At 42.6% G+C, this 17,847-nt stretch overlaps 1 long non-coding RNA gene across 1 annotated transcript; it reads left to right on the forward strand.

Annotated features, from left to right (window-relative positions):
* The first annotated feature begins 1,100 nt into the window (after nucleotides 1–1,100).
* On the forward strand, nucleotides 1,101–12,581 carry LOC134476742 (uncharacterized). Its single transcript, XR_010048547.1, has 3 exons — nucleotides 1,101–1,355; nucleotides 11,393–11,596; nucleotides 12,456–12,581. It is a non-coding gene; the product is annotated as an uncharacterized LOC134476742 (long non-coding RNA).
* Nucleotides 12,582–17,847: the final 5,266 nt, after the last annotated feature.

Below are 17,847 nucleotides of genomic sequence, written 5' to 3' on the forward strand. Positions count from 1 at the left end.
GATCTCTAGTTTAAGTCCTGCCCCAGCACTTTGGTGGCTTGTCAAGATCTGTATCAAAATTTTTAAAAACTTAAAAATAATTGTGGTTCTGGTTCAGTGTGGAGGCCCAGGGGTCGATCCCCAGTACCAAAAATTTAAAAAGCACGTAATTTTCAGGAGTGATAGTTGTGTAGATGGTTCTCTCCCAGGGTTCTGGCTGGGTCACAATCCTTGTCCTCTGAAATCGGACTTCAAGCTCAGGGATGAGTTTGACATTTGTAACCCAGCCTCTCTCTGCACAGCGAGGGTCATGGGACCAGGGGTCACTTGGCCTGGGGACCACTGGACTCCAAGGTCTCCTGACCAGAAAGAAGCATGCACTGGGCTGGTTCACCCAGCCAGCAGCACCCCAAACTCATCGTGCTCGAAAGACAGATGAAGGAGAGCCAGACAAACAGCCTTACACAGGGACAGGCTTCTGACACAGGACAAAGTGTGTTCTTGGGATAAAGCCAGAAAGTGTTTCCTTTCTGTTTGGGTTTTTTTAATTTGGATTCTACAATTTATTTGGAACATGTCCCATTGTGTGGAAAGCTGGTCACTGGTGTGAGGTCCCCTCACGGGCTCCTGCTGTCACTGGAAGAGACTGGGAGGTGTGTTCCACGCCCTCGCCTCCGTGCCTCAGCTTCCCAGCCCCATGACAGGGGCACCATGTATTTCCATGTTTATGCTGCTGAACAGGAACAGTGGCTGTGAGCCACCACACACTATGCAGCCTTTGTGTTGCAAGGATCCCGTGTCTTGTGCCAGGGATGACAAAGTGATGGAGGCGGAATTAGCAACCATCAGACTCCTCATTATGCCCCAGGGAGTCTCCTGATGACACTCAGCACCTTTAGGTCACTTCTAAATGTCCTGCCCCGCTACCCTGGTGCACCCTTCAGGGCATGGGCCCCCACCCCGGCTCAGTGACGAAGCTGGGTGCCTCCTTTATGTCATGTGATAAGCGTTCCCAGAACATATTTGGAGAAGTTGAGACCTTAGACCGATGTACGACAAATTTTTCTCTAGATTTCCGAGTCTCATGCATTGTTTATTCTTTCCAAAACCACAGAGTTCAGACCAGTGTGCTGCAATGGAGGCAGACAGGGTTGAGAAGTCGGCCCCTGCCCTGGGTCTGGAGTCAGAGCCCCTCACGGGCTCCCTGCTGAGAAGCTCTCCGGGACTGCTGAGCCCCCGATGTGACAGACATCGGCCTGTGCCTACTGACACATCTCTATGACCATGCGTTCTCGTGCTGCACTGAGGCCTGCTACCCTTGTGAGGGGCTCCAAGAGGTTCCATGACTCGTCAGATGTCCAAAGCCGTGCGAGTGGGTGAGTGGCAACGTTCCTGGTGTAGAATGTGTTTCCACTGTGTATATGAATCAGCCCTGATACTGAAGAACGCATTTTCAGTCATTTAATTTTTAGTACATTATCATCTTGTATTTATAATTAACTGTGGCTTCTTATTTTTCTTTTAGTTTGTGTCTGCTGTGGTTGGTACATGGGAATAAAAAGAAGGCCACTGCCTTCAGAAGCCTAGGTATTACATGTGTGTCACCAACACCCCATAAATAACATTAACAGTCTGCAGAAATCACCTCAGCATCTGGGTGAGGCCTGTATGCGTTGAGTGCAGGTGGGACCCATGTACCTTGCAAAGTGCTGACTGCTGCCTGAGCACCAACCCATAGAGCTCACAGGAAAACACACTTAGATATCACATACAGACCTGTAGGCTCTAAGCAAAAAGAACACTACCGGATCTGCGAGGACATCCAAGACAGGAATCTGTGACTGAGGGGAAGACTCTGCTCCCCGTGTGGGTAAAGCAGCCCTGCATGGGGCCTCTATCTAACTCGTGACCTGCAATAAATGTTTGATGATTTTGTTTCAGTACTGATGATCAAACCTGGGTCTTGCACATGCTCGGTGAGTACTTTCCACCTAGCTACACCCCAAACCAATTTAGTATTTTTTTATCTGACCATAGTGCCATGAAATTGGAATTTAATGACAAAAGAAATAACAAAAACTCCATAAACACATGGAAAATAAATAATACCCTCCTGAATTATCAATGGGTCACGGAGGAAATTAAAGAAGAAATTGAACAATATCTATAAGCAAACAAAAATGCAAATACAACTTGCCAGAACCTGTGGGACGGATAGAAAGCAGTCCTCTGAGGGAAAATTTTTGCAGTGAATTCTCACGTCAGGAAAACAGAATGAGCACAAACAACCTGATGCTACACCTCAAACATCTAGAAAAAAGAAGAGCAAGTCAAGAGCAAAGAATGGAGGAAGTTGAAAAGATCAGAGCAGAAATTAATGAAACAGAGACTAAGAAAACAATACAACAAATTAATGAATCAAAGAGTTGGTTCTTTCAGGCTGGGGATTTAGCTCAGTGGCATAAGTGCCTGCCCGGCAAGCGCAAGGTCATGAGTTCAATCCCCAGTACCAAAACAAAACAACAACAACCAAAAAACAGAGTTGGTTCTTTGAAAGAATAAATAAAATTAATAAGATCCTAGTCAACCTAATCAGAAAAGGAAAGGAAAAATTCAAACTTATGCAATAAGGAATGAAAAGGGTGAAATCACTACAGATCCTGTGGAAATACAGAAGATCAACAACACCTACTTTGAAAACCTTTACTCTCAGAGGTTCAATAACAGAAGAAATGGACAAATTCCTAGAAACATGAACTACCCAATGGGTCAAGAAGATGTAAAACTGTTGAATAACCAAATTTTGGGTAATGAAATTAAAAATGTAATTAGAATCTTACCAACAAAGAAAAGCCCAGTTCCTGATGGATTCACTGCTGAATTCTCAAAGAAATTTCAGGAAGACTTAATGCCAATGCTTCTCACACTCTTCAGTGAAATTGAAAGGAAATTCGTTCCTGGAAGCAAGTATTACCCTAATACCAAAACCAGAGAAAGACCCAACCAAAAAAAAGAGAACTACAGGCCAATCTCCCTAATGAACATAGATACAAAAATCCTCCATAAAATACTGGCAAACAGAATGCAGCAAATCATCAAGAAAATTATATACCACAACCAAATGAGTTTTATCACAGGAATACAGGGACACAAGTCAATAAACATAATCCACCACATCAATAGAGCCAAAGACAAGAGTCACATGGCCATCTCAATATGCAGGAAAAACCTTTAATAAATTCCAACACTCATTCATGATAAAAACCCTACAACAAATTAGAATTGATGGTCTTTATCTCAATCTGATAAACGCCATCTATAATAAGCCAACAGCCAATGTCTTACTAAATGGATGAAAACTGAAAGCTTTCAATGTAAAATCAGGAAAAAAAAAACAAGGATGTCCATTATCACCACTCCTGTTTGATATAGTTCTGGAACATTAGCCAGAACAATTAGACAAAAGAGAGAAACAAAAGGAATAAGGATAGGAAAGAAAGAAGTTAAATTATCATTATTTGCAGATGACATGATGTTCTACATAGAAGACCCCAAAACTCCACTGAAAGACTTCTAGATGTAATAACCAAATTCAGTAATGTAGCTGGATATAAAGTCAACACTCAAAAATCAATAGCATCCCTGTACACAAACAACAAACTCACTAGAGAGAAATAAGGGAAACCACACCCTTAACTATAGCATCCCAAAAAAATGAAATACTTAGGAATCAATCTAACAAAGGAACTAAAAGATCTATACATTGGAAATTACATTGCTCTGAAAAAAGAAATCAAAGAGGATTTCAGAAAATGGAAAGACACTCCTTGTACATGGGTAGAAAGAATAAACATGTAAATGGCCATTCTCCCAAAATTTTATCCAGATTTAATGCAATTCCAATCAAAATACCATTAGCATACCTCACAGATCTAAAGAAACCATTCCTAAAATTCATCTGGAACCAGAAGAAACCTAGAATAGCAAAGGTAATTCTGGGCAACATAGGCAAGGCAGGAGGCATCCTACCCCTGACTTGAAGTTATACTACAAAGCTACTGTGATAAAACCAGCATGGTACTGGAATAAAAACAGATCTGAAGATCAATGGAATAGATTAGTAGATACAGCCACAACTACAAACACACTCAGCCACCTTATCTTTGGCAAAGGGGCCAAACCTGTTCACTGGAAGAAAGATAGCCTCTTTAAAAGTGGTGCTGGAAAAGCTGGCTCTCCATATGCCAAAACCTAAAACTAGACCCATGTCTCCCACCTGCACTAAACTAAAGTCAAACTTGATCAAAGATCTAAATATCAAAACAGAAACACTAAATCTGCTAGAAGACAAAGTAGGTAGAAATCTTGAAGACATAGAGGTAGGTAGAAAGCTTATGAACAAAAATCAAACTGCAAGGAAACACTTCCCAGAATCAACAACTGGGATCTCATCTTATTAAAAAATTTTTGAATGTCAAAATAAATCTCCAACAGAGTGAAAAGAAAACTCATGAATTAGGATAAAATCTTAGCCAATTGTCCTTTAGACAAAGGACTTCTATCTAGAGCATAAACAAGATGATAAGAATTTAACAATGGTTATAATATTGCATGTTGTTATCTCCAAAAGAGTTGCTTAGATCACCAGATATAGACATGCAAAATTGATCTCATCATGAGTACTAACTCTTCTTTTCCAAGAGCTAATAGAAATAGTCATACAATCATCTTAGCTATTTTATTCATATAAAAAATTTATATCTTTTTCCTTTTCCCTTCCTTCTTTTCTCCTTTCCCCTATCTCAGTTATTTTTTTCCCTCTGAGAAGTTTCTTACCCTTTCACAATATTTATTGTAGATTTTGGATCTTATTCACTCTTTCAGTTTCTTACAGGAGGGAGACAGTGTGGTATTTACACGTCTGAGTTTGATTTATTTCACTTATAAGTATGGTCTCAAGTAGCATCCATTTACCTATAAAAGCCTCAATGTGATCCTTCTTTATAACTGAGTAGTACTCCGTTGTATTAAAATATCATATCTTTTTTATCCAGTCCTTGGTTGATGGGCATTTGGGTTGTTTCCAAGATCTGACTATTACAAATTGTGCTGCTATAAACATGGGTGCATATATATCACTGTGGTATGATGTTTTCAGTTCTTCAAATAATAGAAAACAGACCAGAACCAATCAAAATAAGGAATAAAAGCATTATTGGACTCAAAACAATATAATAGGAAAGCAGCAGTGGCTACCATAATGTCTCATTTTCTTAAAAGTAGCTGTTCATATCATCACACATAACAAAATCAATTCTTGTAAACTCTTTAGGTGAAGTTCTAGGCATTTATAAGCCTATACATGTGCATCTAACCTTTCTGTATCAGAGGGAAAAGTAAAACAAAATACAAGAAAAACAAGAAACAAATCGACAAATAAATAACAACAGCAAAGAGCCCAAAACAGTAACAATACAGGCCTTCAAAACAAGGCGGTAGGAACATAACTAAGGTTGTTATTTTGCATAACAATCTTCAAAAGAGTTACTCAGATTATCAAATATAAACATAAAGCTTATCTAATCCTATGAATGTCAACTTTTTTGTTCCAAGAACTAATAGAATTAGTAGTACAATCATCTTAGCTATCTTAAGTGCGTATATACAAATTTATACCTTTTTTCTTTGCCCTTCCTTCTTTTCTCCTTTTTCCTGAGTTCTTTTTCCCCTTTAAGTAATTTATTTCCCTTTTACAAAACTTATTGACGATTTTGTGCACCCATGTTTACAGCAGCACAGTTTGTAATAGCCAGATCTTGAAAACAACCCAAATGCCCATCAACTGAGGAATGGATACAAAAGATGTGGTATTTTTATACAATGGAGTACTACTCAGCCATAAAGAATGATCATGTTGAGGCTTTTGTAAGTAAATGGATGCGACTTGAGACCATATCATAAGTGAAATAAATCAAACTCACATGTGTAAATACTGTATTGTCTCCCTAGTGTAAGAAACTGAAAGAGTAAATAAGGTACAAAACCTAATGTCATTCTTTGGGGGTTTTTAAAACTTTCAGTATTCCTTAATAAGAATGTTTACCTTCTTTATAAAACAAAACCAAGTATTATAGAAATTTATAAGACAACTGACTGCAGAGATAAGACTTCACTTTAAGAACATTCATGGAAAAATATAGAGATTATACTTTACATAAGGATTTACAGATACAGATACATTCTACTTCTAAGGAATTTAAATCTACAGCTTAAGTAGCTTATCTGTGAGTGGTTGCCACATTTTACTATCTGCATTTTTAAGAAAAAAACAGGACACATTCCAATTATTTTTATTTCTGCACAATATGCCTAAAGCAACAAATGATTTCCTTTTTTCAAACAGTGGCCTGAGTGTTTCTATAAATTCTAAAAATACCCCACACTTCGTTTATTTAGCGGGTGCATACCAAACCCCCTGAGGGATCCAGGACTGAGGAAGAATTAAAGGGCGCAGAAGGAGACTCTGCGAGGCTAAGGCAGCTCCCCGGAGCCCGGTCACCTCCGCGCAGGTGTCCGCACAGCTGTGTCTCCTGCAGACTCGGACTGCAGACGGACGGCGCCCAGGAGCGCAGCCGCTGGCAGCATGGTCACTGCTGGAGGAGCCGGAGCGTCCAGTCTCTCGGACACGCTGCGCGGTCCTTCCTCCTCATACCCCAGCTTCTGCCCTGCTGCTGGCCTCCTCCCCTCTCTCCCTCTGGGACCTTCCTCTGTGGCCGGTGGAAAACTCAGAAGTCCTCTCCCTTCACCATGACCGTGATGCCACCCCATTTGGTTCCCTGCACCCGGCAGCCCTGTCTGAACTTGCACACTCTGTGTCCTTGGATCCTCGGCAGGTCTGATGTGGGGCCTGAGAATCTGTATTGCAGCGAGTCCTCCAAAGCTGCTGATGCTCCCGGGGACCCACCCGAGGACCCTCTAAGGACCACTGTTTAAGGGCATCTACCAAGCTTTGCTAGCAATAAAGTCACCCACTCCTGCTGGCCCTACCTCTAGCCACACAAAGGGAGAACTGAAGGTTGCCCTCTAGCTCAGCCCTGGCTGTGCATGAGTGATCCCCCTCCAGAGCATTCCTGCAGGGAGGATTCCGGCCCCATTTCCTGACGTTCAACTGTTCACACGCTCCATCCCTCGCCTCTCAGGCCCCAGCGTGAGACAGTGTGAGTGCTCCCTGTGTGGGCATCACAGAGGATTCAACCCACACAGTCTTCACCGCAGCAAACTCTCACCCTGTTCCCTTCTTCAAAGGACAGCGGAGATCTGGGTCAGAACCCTGTCCTTGCTCTCCAGTCAGGCCAGGCTGCCCAGAAGGTCTGTCTTGCTTTCTCCAGAGACTTCAGCGATGCAAGCACATTGTGGCAAAGTCTCATCTGAACCAATCTTTGGATGGGGAACCATAACAAATCCCTTACAGCTTGGAGAGTTTTCTCTTTTCCTTACACTGAATCAACCTAATCAAAACCATACCATGCGACTATCTGAGTAGAATTCAAAGTTTATTCGTGGAGTATGTGCTCATCCATCCAAATGCTGCTGGGTAGAGACATTACAGGAATAAGATTAGAAATGAGGATTTTGGAAATTCATACTTGGTCAAAAGAACACTGTGAGATACTAATATCAGTTATAAACTTAGACAAAGAGCGTGAGGACCAAACCTCACACAAAGACACGGGGCTTCAAATCATTATTTCAGGACCCCGTTTTTAAAAAATAAGCAGACAAATGAAACACCAGACATCCGAGTAAAGTGAGATCAGAAAAAGGCAACTTATAGATGCAAAACAAATGGAAAACACTCTTCAAACAATAACATTAATACCTTCAAAAAGAGGTGGTTTCTTTAGTGCTTGAAGCAAAAATAAGGCACTATTTAAAATATGCACGGTAAAAAATTCACTGAGAAATCCAAAATGTGGTAATAGAAATGAAAATATCTCTCTCTGTCTTTTTTTTTTTTTTAATTTGCAGTACCAGGGATTGAACTCACAACTTCACGCTTGCCAGGCAGGCACTTGTACAGCTGAGCTAAATCCCCGGCCCTCAAAAATCTCAATAAAAGGAGAAATCTTTAGAAACCAAAAAGACAAGAAAGTGGAGAAGAGATATGGAAGATATAAAATTAGAAAATTTCAGTAGGATAATGGGGGAAGCAAAACAAATCAAAATATAACGCAAGACAATTTCCCATAATACAAAGTTTTTATACTGAAAGGCACACAAAAATCCAAGAGCAGCAGATGAATAGCAACCTCCAGAACCTTCATTGTGAAATTTCAGAAAATAGACAAGAGCCTAAAAGCTTCATTGATTTATTTTTTTTCACAAAAGACCAAGAATAATGATAGCATTGCACCACTCAGCAACTACTCTGGCAACCAGAAGTCAAAATTCTGAGGGAAAAAATTTTAACCTATAATTCTATATCTATATCTACAAACTATTGATTAAATGTCAGAGTAAAACACTTGCTGACAATGTAATATCAGTGGAGTAGAGGGGACTTTTCTATAATCCCACTGTATCTCTCATTACTGAGACGAAATATCTGAGACTCGATATTAATTTATTTTTTCTCTCATTGCTAAGACAAAATACCTGAGACCCAGTTTATTTCGCTCACACTTTATATGGAGGTTTCAGTTCATAACCAGCTGGCTCCAAGGCAGTGTGGGGTAGCATTCGTCATGGCAGAAGGTACAAAGGCAACAAGACATAAGGAAAGAGAGAGAGGAGCCAGCCCCGTTCAGTCCTTACACAGTAGGCAGGTTACTGCCCTCAGGTGGGTGGGGCACTCACAGCCCCAACCCCAGCAGTAGACAATGAACCAATCACGGACTCTAGACTCAGCCACCTGCAAGAAGCCCACACCATCCATGACTGCATGAGGCTTTGGGGGACATCCAGCCATAAGCCATAACACTCTTCATCAGAAAATTACCAAAGGATATGTTTTACCAAAACAAAGGAGTCAGTCAGGAAACCAGAAAACAAAGGACCAAAAGTCATGTGATATTATTCAAGAAAGAGGCTCAGGAAATCTGTAGGAAGAACAATATACAGACTCTACAAGGGGAAAACTGCACGCAGGACTTGAGAGCACATGGAGAGTTTAGAACAAGCTGGAAGGCACCAGGAAGGCGCTCACTGTGACGTCATGCACCTCCATGTGACTTATTACATTGGGGTAACTGACGGGGAATTTCAGGTTGACTTGATGACAAGCACATAAGACAACCAAGTAAAGAACAAGTACTAACTACAAGTAAAATGAAGCATTTCACAAGAGAAAAAAAAGCAAGCACAGTATACCTCACGGATCATCTGTGAATAGCGTTTTATAGTCAAATAATATTACGTGTTTATGTAGACAAAATTGTGTTATTTCTTTATTGAGAGCTTGGGAGAGGGCAAGAAACAAATGTGTACAGGACAGCAAAAGGTAGAGCAAGCAAGGCTGTCAAGCAATACTGTATAATTAACAGCACAGGCACGGATCATAGCAAAGCTGAACCACAGAAGTAACAATAGCAGTCTGCTCTAAAGGGATGGAAATAGCCGTAAAATTAATAACTCTACTAGTTGAAAGGAGTTCCTGCAGAAAAATGGAAATTTGGAGGAGCAGATACACAGATGTCAAACAGATTGCTACTTTCATTAAAATCCTACTCGTTTCTCTTTACTTAAAACCGCATTCATTTGTAACATTAAAGCATTTGAACTGGGCATGGTGGCTCACAGTTGTAATCCAGCACTCGGGAAACTGAGGCATGAGGATAGTTGCAAGTTCGAGGCCAATCTGGGTTACATAAGCCAATTGAAGGCCAGCCTGTTCCACATGGCAAGACTCTGCCTTAAATAAACAAATAAATAGCATTTATAATCATTTAACTTATTCAATAAAACTTATAATTTTCTTATTACTATCTATACCCTTCCCACAAAGAATTTGAGGTGATATATCAAAAGAGTATACAGCAGAAGGATAAAGATGGATACAGAAGAAAATCAAAAGAGAGGAATGAGTTCCTTAAATTTCAAATTCATGGTAACACTTTGTTCATGGTAACACTTTGTTTCCCCAATTGGAAGAAATGAAAATGTTACCAACTATCCTGATTTTGTTGGAGTGTTTCTTTAATGTTGCTTTGTTTTTGTGGAAAAAAGTGAAGGAATGGCCCACAGGTGTTCTCTGCCTCCTGGAGCTAAGAACTATCAGGTAGAGAACTGTTTCTCACTCACAATTTGGAGCTAATCTACTTTCCAAAAGCCAATCCATCTCCTTAATGTTTACAAATAGTCTGTTTCTCCCCAAGGAAAACCACACAAAATAGAGTTGGATATCTGGGGCCTGGTTCCTCTGAGAGCTGACATGTTCTCATCTGGGGTGTTTTCTGTTTGTCTAAATGTAGGAAATTGGTAAGGGCTTATGTTTTTATTTTGAAGCAATATTCAAGTGACCAGTAGATATAACTAGTTCTTAACATGGTCCATGTCTGTACTTTCTAGTTTTTACATTTGTTATCAAGAAGCATAAAAATCTGCAAAACACCCCAAGTGATGAATCTGGATACCAAAGTTCTTGGTTGGTTTGGTTGGTTGGTTGGTTGTTGGTTGGTTGTTTTAAGGTGTTTTGTTTTGTTTTGTTTTCTAGCACTCATAGCCAGATAGACATAATTTACCTTAAAAGAAAATTCAACAAAATGTTGGCAAAGTTGTTTTACTTAGGTGAGATCACACTGGCTTAGAAAAGAGAGAAGAGCAGAGATGGAGGACGGGGAGGATGAGTGAGAGCTCTGACCGGGAGGCCCGGTGGCCCTGTCCGCAGGACTGCAGCTGTGGGGAGGCTGGACAAGTGTGTATGTGGACCTCAGCATCGCGGGGGCTGCACTGAGCACCAGAGGTGTGTGCAGAGCACGAAGACAGTGAGCCCCAGACTGGGGTCTCAAGAAATGGAAAAGCTAAAGGCCAGGACACCCGAGGAGCCGGAAACAGGACCAGGCGGGCTCCTCCGGGTTCATGAACGCAGGCTCGCAGCTGTTCTGAGCACAGTGACAAACACTGTCTGGAGCCAGAGACCTGCAGCCGCGGGCCCCTGTTCTGCCTGCGATTTTCTTCCCCAGGCGAGGACCCAAAGACAGTACAGCAATAGCAGGGTTTGTTGGTTTTAGGCTCACCCAGGGGAGTGAGAGGAGAGAAAAGCAGACAAGACAATGAAGCTGTTTTCCAAACTATGACTGTGGCCATCCAGCCAGGAACCTAGTGGAGAGGAACACAGTGAAATGTAAGAGGACCCACAGACATTTCAAAGTGGTCTCGGGTTAAATATCTTTTGCATATTTGTACTTTTTCTCAGGGTTAGTCTCTAAAAGCAGAATTGTTAGACGAAAAGGTACGAATTCGTACAGCTCCTGATGCTGATTCCCAAAGCTTTCCGAAAGCCGGAGCCATCCAAAACCTCTCATCAGAGTACAGCACTGCCTTTCCCAGAAACGCTGAGGCAGATCCACCCTGACCCACAGGACTGCTGAGCACTGAGGCTGTGTCACACTAAAACTGAGTGAGTCACCTCCTGTCCCCCTGCCTCTCCTTCCCATGGTTCCTCTTTCCTAATGTTTTTGCTTTTCAGTCCACATGAATTAACCTTTCCCACAATGAGTAATTCTGCTTCAATTCAGTCCTTTAAGTGACTGTATTTCATTCAAGAGAAAATTTGAGCAATTTTTTAATGATACCCACAAAAAAATTTAAAAGTCAATTGAAAGTAGCTATAAATTTAATGAAGAAGTAATTCAAGATGATGTTTAATTCTCTTTCCTTGTAGCTAATTTAAGTCATCACTTCTGGAAGGGCCCTGAGGACTTCTGCTGAGGTCTTCATGTCCAGAGCTCATTCCTAAGTGAGAGGGACAAGACAACGTGTGAGCGGTCCACACAGGGATTTCCAAAACGTTTTTATAAAACACGGTATCTCAGGAAACACATCCCATCAGTAATTAAATTCCAGCCAAAGCTACCGTCTTCTGAGCTAGCTCTGGTCTTGCTGTCCTCACAGTGGACAAAGGTTGCAGAGCGACAAGAAAGAGTTCCTGGTGTGAAGGAAATAGGAAATCGATAATCTCATCGTAGATGTTACTGAGCCTAAGAAAATTTTGTTTTTGAAAACTAAGTAGCTAGTAGTTACTAAATATATAATAAATAGCTCCAGTGCAATCGATTGTCAGTCATCTCAGTTAAACCGTGTATTTAAAGGCATACACTGCACCCATTTCTGCACGTGCACACACATGCACAGGCACACACTGTGCACACACACACACATCTGACGATGTCTACTGACACAGGTTACCGTCTACAGGTATGCTTCTTGCAGCATAATGATGACACTTTCTGAACACCAAATTGCCTTGCCTTTAACAGGTGCCGTGTTGCCTGGGTTGAAAGTCACCCTGTCTCCAGAGATGTTCCACTGCCTCCTGCAGTCTGGCTGCCAGAAGAAACCACAGATCTCTCTCTTGGTCACAAACAAAATGTTTTCTTTCTCTGAGCTTCATGGATTTCCCATGAAAAACTTCCCAGAGTTCAGTCTTGGCTATGGACTCCAGTGGGCAGGACTGGCTCCTGGTGAGCTTGTAAGGGAAAATAAGTGATATATATAGCTTTTAAAGCTGTAAGTAATTTAAAAATATATCAACCACCCTGCTGGTGACCGATACTCTAAGACACCAGGAGCATCTTCCCTAGATGATTTTCACTCTTGGGGTTTCAGTCTTGCCCTCCCCACGTTCCCAGCATGCCACCCTCCTCAAGGGCTTTCCTTCCATCACTTCACCCCACTGCGAGGAAAATGCCTCAGCGTACCCTCCAGCTCAACAGTTTAATTGCTGTTTTTAATTTAGATGAGAAGGCAAACTGCTTAGAAACAGAAATAATTAGTCCATAAAACCACTTGAATAGGCACTGATTTGGGGTAATTTTCCTGGCTCTAATTGTAAAAAATTTAAACCTATATTTGCCAAAAATGGCAAGCAATCTACTACAACTGTCAGTAAACAAGCTTTTAAAGCTAGATAATGCTGAGAATCATGAAAACGGTGTCATCAAGCCCTGGGAAGTTCAGGCACGGAGGATACATCCAGACACTACCACAAGGAACCATCTTGCTTCCAAGCAGCCTTCCTCCAGCTGAAGAAATGATGCCCTGATGAAGCGGCTCTCGACACTCACTGAGATATCTACTGACATAGAGGGCTCATGAGCAAGAGCAAGCATCCAGGTTCGGATGCTGCAGCCCAGCCCTCTAGCATCTGCACGGCACTGTCCGGTGCTTAGTCACCAGTATAGTCCCCTACCAAACTCCAGGACAAACTCAGGTGTTGTAAAGTTCAAATTAAACTTTTTCAAGCACAATGGGTATCAATAGTGTTTTGCTTCTGCGTACAAATAGTTAATTATGGGAGACCTGGCCAAGATCCCCAATGTTCCTAATGAGTGTACAGCAAAGGCTTAAATAAATGAGACAAACCATGATTTCAGGGCTCTAGGTGGGTGAAAACCCGCCTGCAAAGTTTGAGACTCTGAGGGCTGAGACAAAGAGCTTCTCTGGGTGGCCCACATTTATTAGGTTTTCAGACAAAGAGAGGGGACACTGAGGAAAGTGCAGGAACTTGGGAGTCACTTAGAAGCCTTCTCCAAGTGGTAAATTATGCCAATTTAGGAGAACCATCTTATCTCCATGATGACATTCATAGTGGGAATGAGACTACAGGAGCAAGATGCTTACAGCTGAAGTCTCCCTCTAGTTAATTGGGGTTGGAGCCAGGCATCCTTAGCTGTGGCCTTGCCTTGTCCTTTGAGATATCTTTGGCCTCACAGGCCACTACAGGCCTCAGCCAGGACCACTGATTCACAGAGGTCCACTTACTATGAATCTGCTGTCCATCCCTAGGCAAGGGGCCGAGACCTGGGACAGACTCATAGATAAACATAGAAAACCAATTAGTTAATTTTAAATCCTGCTCAGAGCCGCTTCATAATAGTCTGCATCAGTCAATGATGCTTTTATTTCACTGACACTCCACAAACATAAGTTAATTAACTGACATCCTTCACCTCTCCACTTTCTTCATAATTCTGAGAACGGAAAAGCCCATTAACAGGTCCACATGTAGGCGAGTACAACTTCATGTTACCATGGAAACACAGTATCAAACACAAAGGTTCCCAGAGCCAAGAGGACTGGAGGACCTGCCCCTGAGGGAGAAGTGGCCTTGCAGTGTGAGCACCTCACATCACACTTCTCCAAACCAGAACTAGCAGTGTGCTCCCAGGGGTCCCTCATTACACAGCAGCAAAGAGAAAGCCCCATCACTATTATTTCTTGCAGAGGAAATAGAGTCTGACATCTCATGGGGGTTCTCTGTCTCTGCAGCTCTTTGCTGCTGACTGATTCATCCTGCCTTCCGGTTTTCATTAGGTAACCTAACTTGGTCCACACATGACCAGGAAAAGTTCCTCTTGCTGTAATGAGTTCCTGTGGGAACCCAGCGAGGTGGCTCTCAGGAGCTTACAGAAGCCTCTCGTCCCATCCGTGCCTGACAGGAAAGGCAGAGAAGATGAGCAGCTTCCTCTCTAATTGACCCTGCGTGGAGTGTTACTGCCAGAGCTGCTGCTGGGCTGGTGGCGAGAGGCGGTCAGAGTACTCACAAGGAAGCACCCATTAAAGCAGGGTGCAAATGCCCAGTGTCCCTGACACAGAAAGGGACAAGAAACAGGGAAAGGAGAGCAATTCATTAATCAAAATAATCACTCTGCCATTGTTCACATGTCACTTTCCTGAAATGTTCTTTCATTAATGGCCATTAATTCACTGAATTATATTTGTAAAATTCTTGGAATTACAGCATGCCCTACAGGCACCAAAAACACCTCTCCAGACCCTCAGGATGTTGGTGGCATCTCTTTCGCTCAGCTGGAAGGCACTGAGGGGTAACTGCATGCAGACCCTGCCACCCCGCACTGACCCAGGAGTAAGAAGGCCAAGCAGAGACATGCAGAGCTGCCCATCCTACACTAGCGCAGGCTCTCCAGCAAATGGGGCTCCACTGGTAACTCTCAGCTACAGATTTACATGAATTAACGCAAAATGAAGCCTGGCTTGCAGCAGCAACACTCCAGAAATTCATGCAGACAATGAGAACAAACAAACATAAGGTGACTGCCGTGAGACCCTTGGTGAAGCCTGGAACACTGGCCTTTCCCAATGAGCGCGCCACACCCAGGCTGTGCCCCATGAGCCTGCTCCAGGGTCTCTGCACGCTGCAGCCTGTGCTTCTCGATTACTCGCCTTTGGACACAGATAAAATTCCACTCTGGGAGATGGACCCAGCCTCACAGTTTTTAAACTGAAGATCGCAGACACCTTCCTGTGTCTTTTTTTCGAAGGTGGTAAAAATACAACAGTACAAGGCAGAACGTAGCCAATTGAGACAATGCAGTGAAATTGGTACAGAACTTCACGGCAGGATACCCGGATAACAGTAACAGGTACCATAGGATATCTTGTTATCTTCACAGTAGTTGTCCAGTCAATTCGGTATAACGAAATCAAACCAAAAACAGAACATTGTAAAACCAATCAAAAGAGAATATTGAATAGAGTAAAACAATTAATCATGATGAAACAAAACAGTGAGTACATTTGCCTTCAAACAGAAGATAGAAGGAAATCCTTCATATTTGCTGTATTGCATACGGTCATCCTCCCAAGAGATGCTCAGACCCCTGTCCCCAGGTGCGCCAGTAGGGCTCTCGGGAGCTGCCAACTGGGTCTCCTCCTGGCTCGCACTAGAGGGACTGGGAGTGTTTTTTTGAGACAACACATTTCAAAGAATTTTCAAGTTGCTTTCATCTCAAAGTCACTGAAAATTTTTAAGACTGTGCCTACCAACTTGTTAATAGTCTGCCCCTTCTTCCCTCCCACCCAAGCTGGTATCTACCTGTATGAACACGTTGGTACTCAGGGAAGGTCAGATACCCCCACAAATGAAGGCTCCCTCATACGATAAAAAGGCAGGAGAACTGTGCTGTCTCTCAGGTCATAAGAACTGGAGCATTCAGTGTAAAAAAATATGTAATCTAGCCCTCCAAACACACCTTGCTCTTATCAAATTTTTAAGTTTTGTATTTTGTACTAAAGCAAATGACAGATCTGTAATGAAGGCATTTCTTTTTAAGGACAAAACAACGACATTATCACTCGATAATGACTCATGATGGCCCGTCCCCTTCTAAGTCCAAGAATCAATGTGCTACACACCTGCCTTTGTCTCCACAGTTACCGTAGCCATCTGCAAACTAATGTGGGCAGATCAAGCTGTCTGTCCCTTTAATGTCACTCAGCAGCATTGAGCTCAGTGGAACTATTGAGTGCACAGCCTGAAAACAAGCTGCCTGCATTTAAGCCTCAGCTCCGATATTTAAGAGCTAAGTGGCCTGTGTGTGTCAGTTTCTCTTCTATAAACCAGATGACGTCATGTGGGACCTGGCTCTGGTAATAAAATGAGCTTAATTCTTGGGAAACACTTAGACTCTGCCCTGAAAATCAGAAACTCTTTATAAGTGTGACTGTTTTCCATTTTACACAGTATTGTTTATATAATTAGCTGATTTCATTTTAGTTTTATAATCATAAGTATAGGTGACTGTATAACTCAAGAAAGAGCACAAAACAAGCTTTATGTTGGTCTATAGTCATTAAATCACAACACGGCATGGTCAATACGGGTGAAAGTGTGTTTATTTTTTAAAGATTTGCAAATACCACTCAAGTCTAAGAAATCTTTTTCCAGATGTTTCTCAGCCCACAAACCTCCCGGGGTGCATGTGAAGGCAGCGTGTCCAAGTGGGGGGTGCAGTCATTTTCCTACAAGAGATAAACTTACTGGGCACAAACTAAGAATTTCTCAGCCAACTTCATCTTGATACCCCCCACATTAAAGCAGTAATGGCACCTCCCATCCACTGCGATTTTGAAGTGGGGGTCACTGAAGGAAGTACCCCAGCTTCCAATAGGAAAGAGTCTAACAGATTCTGAAAGTCAGGCTTCTGCCACTTTCCACCCCCTGAAAAGAAATCAGGAGAAGCCAACACCTGGAGGCAGAATCTCAGTGTTTCGGAAGGGATTCCGGCCAGCTGACCTCTGAATCTTCTGGCCCCTTCTCTGTCTGGCCTGGCCTGGCCTGACTCCCTCTATGTGGAGGGGGACCCCAGGGGAAGCTCGCCCACCACCTCAGACCCCACCTGCTAAGCAGTAGCAGCAGAATGCTAGAGCAGCATCTGAGAAAACAGGAATTCTGAAAACTGATAGGAAAAGTAATATATCCAGACTAAAAACACAGTTTTTAAGAGCATGACCCCCTGAGCTGGCAGGTGAACTGGACGGAAGGCAGAGCCAGAAACCAGAGGAGCTTCCTCCTCCATGCAAACCATCACAGGAAGAGGCCTCTTCCCCTAGCAAAGCAGAGGCTCCCGGAGAGTTTGCAAGAGCAATTTTAGTGAGTGGCCAAGAGAATAGGAAGAGTTACAATAGACTTTGTGTGTGACTGAACACACTGAAAGGTGGCCAGTATTTCAAGCAAAGTTAAGCTTGCATGAAAATATGATGCTGAACATGTATGGAGGTTGATAAAAGATGTTTTTGCATGAAATGAGACTGGACAGACACCAGGGTCATGCCCTGAGTTCTCTGGTCCCCTCTGACGCCTTTTCTGGCTGGGGATGTGGTCAGTAGGAGGGCACTTGCTTAGGAACC

The sequence above is a fragment of the Cavia porcellus genome, unplaced genomic scaffold, assembly GCF_034190915.1.
Source record: "Cavia porcellus strain 051 isolate PalLab524CR breed Dunkin Hartley unplaced genomic scaffold, mCavPor4.1 scaffold_7, whole genome shotgun sequence".
Classification (NCBI taxonomy): Eukaryota; Metazoa; Chordata; class Mammalia; order Rodentia; family Caviidae; genus Cavia; species Cavia porcellus.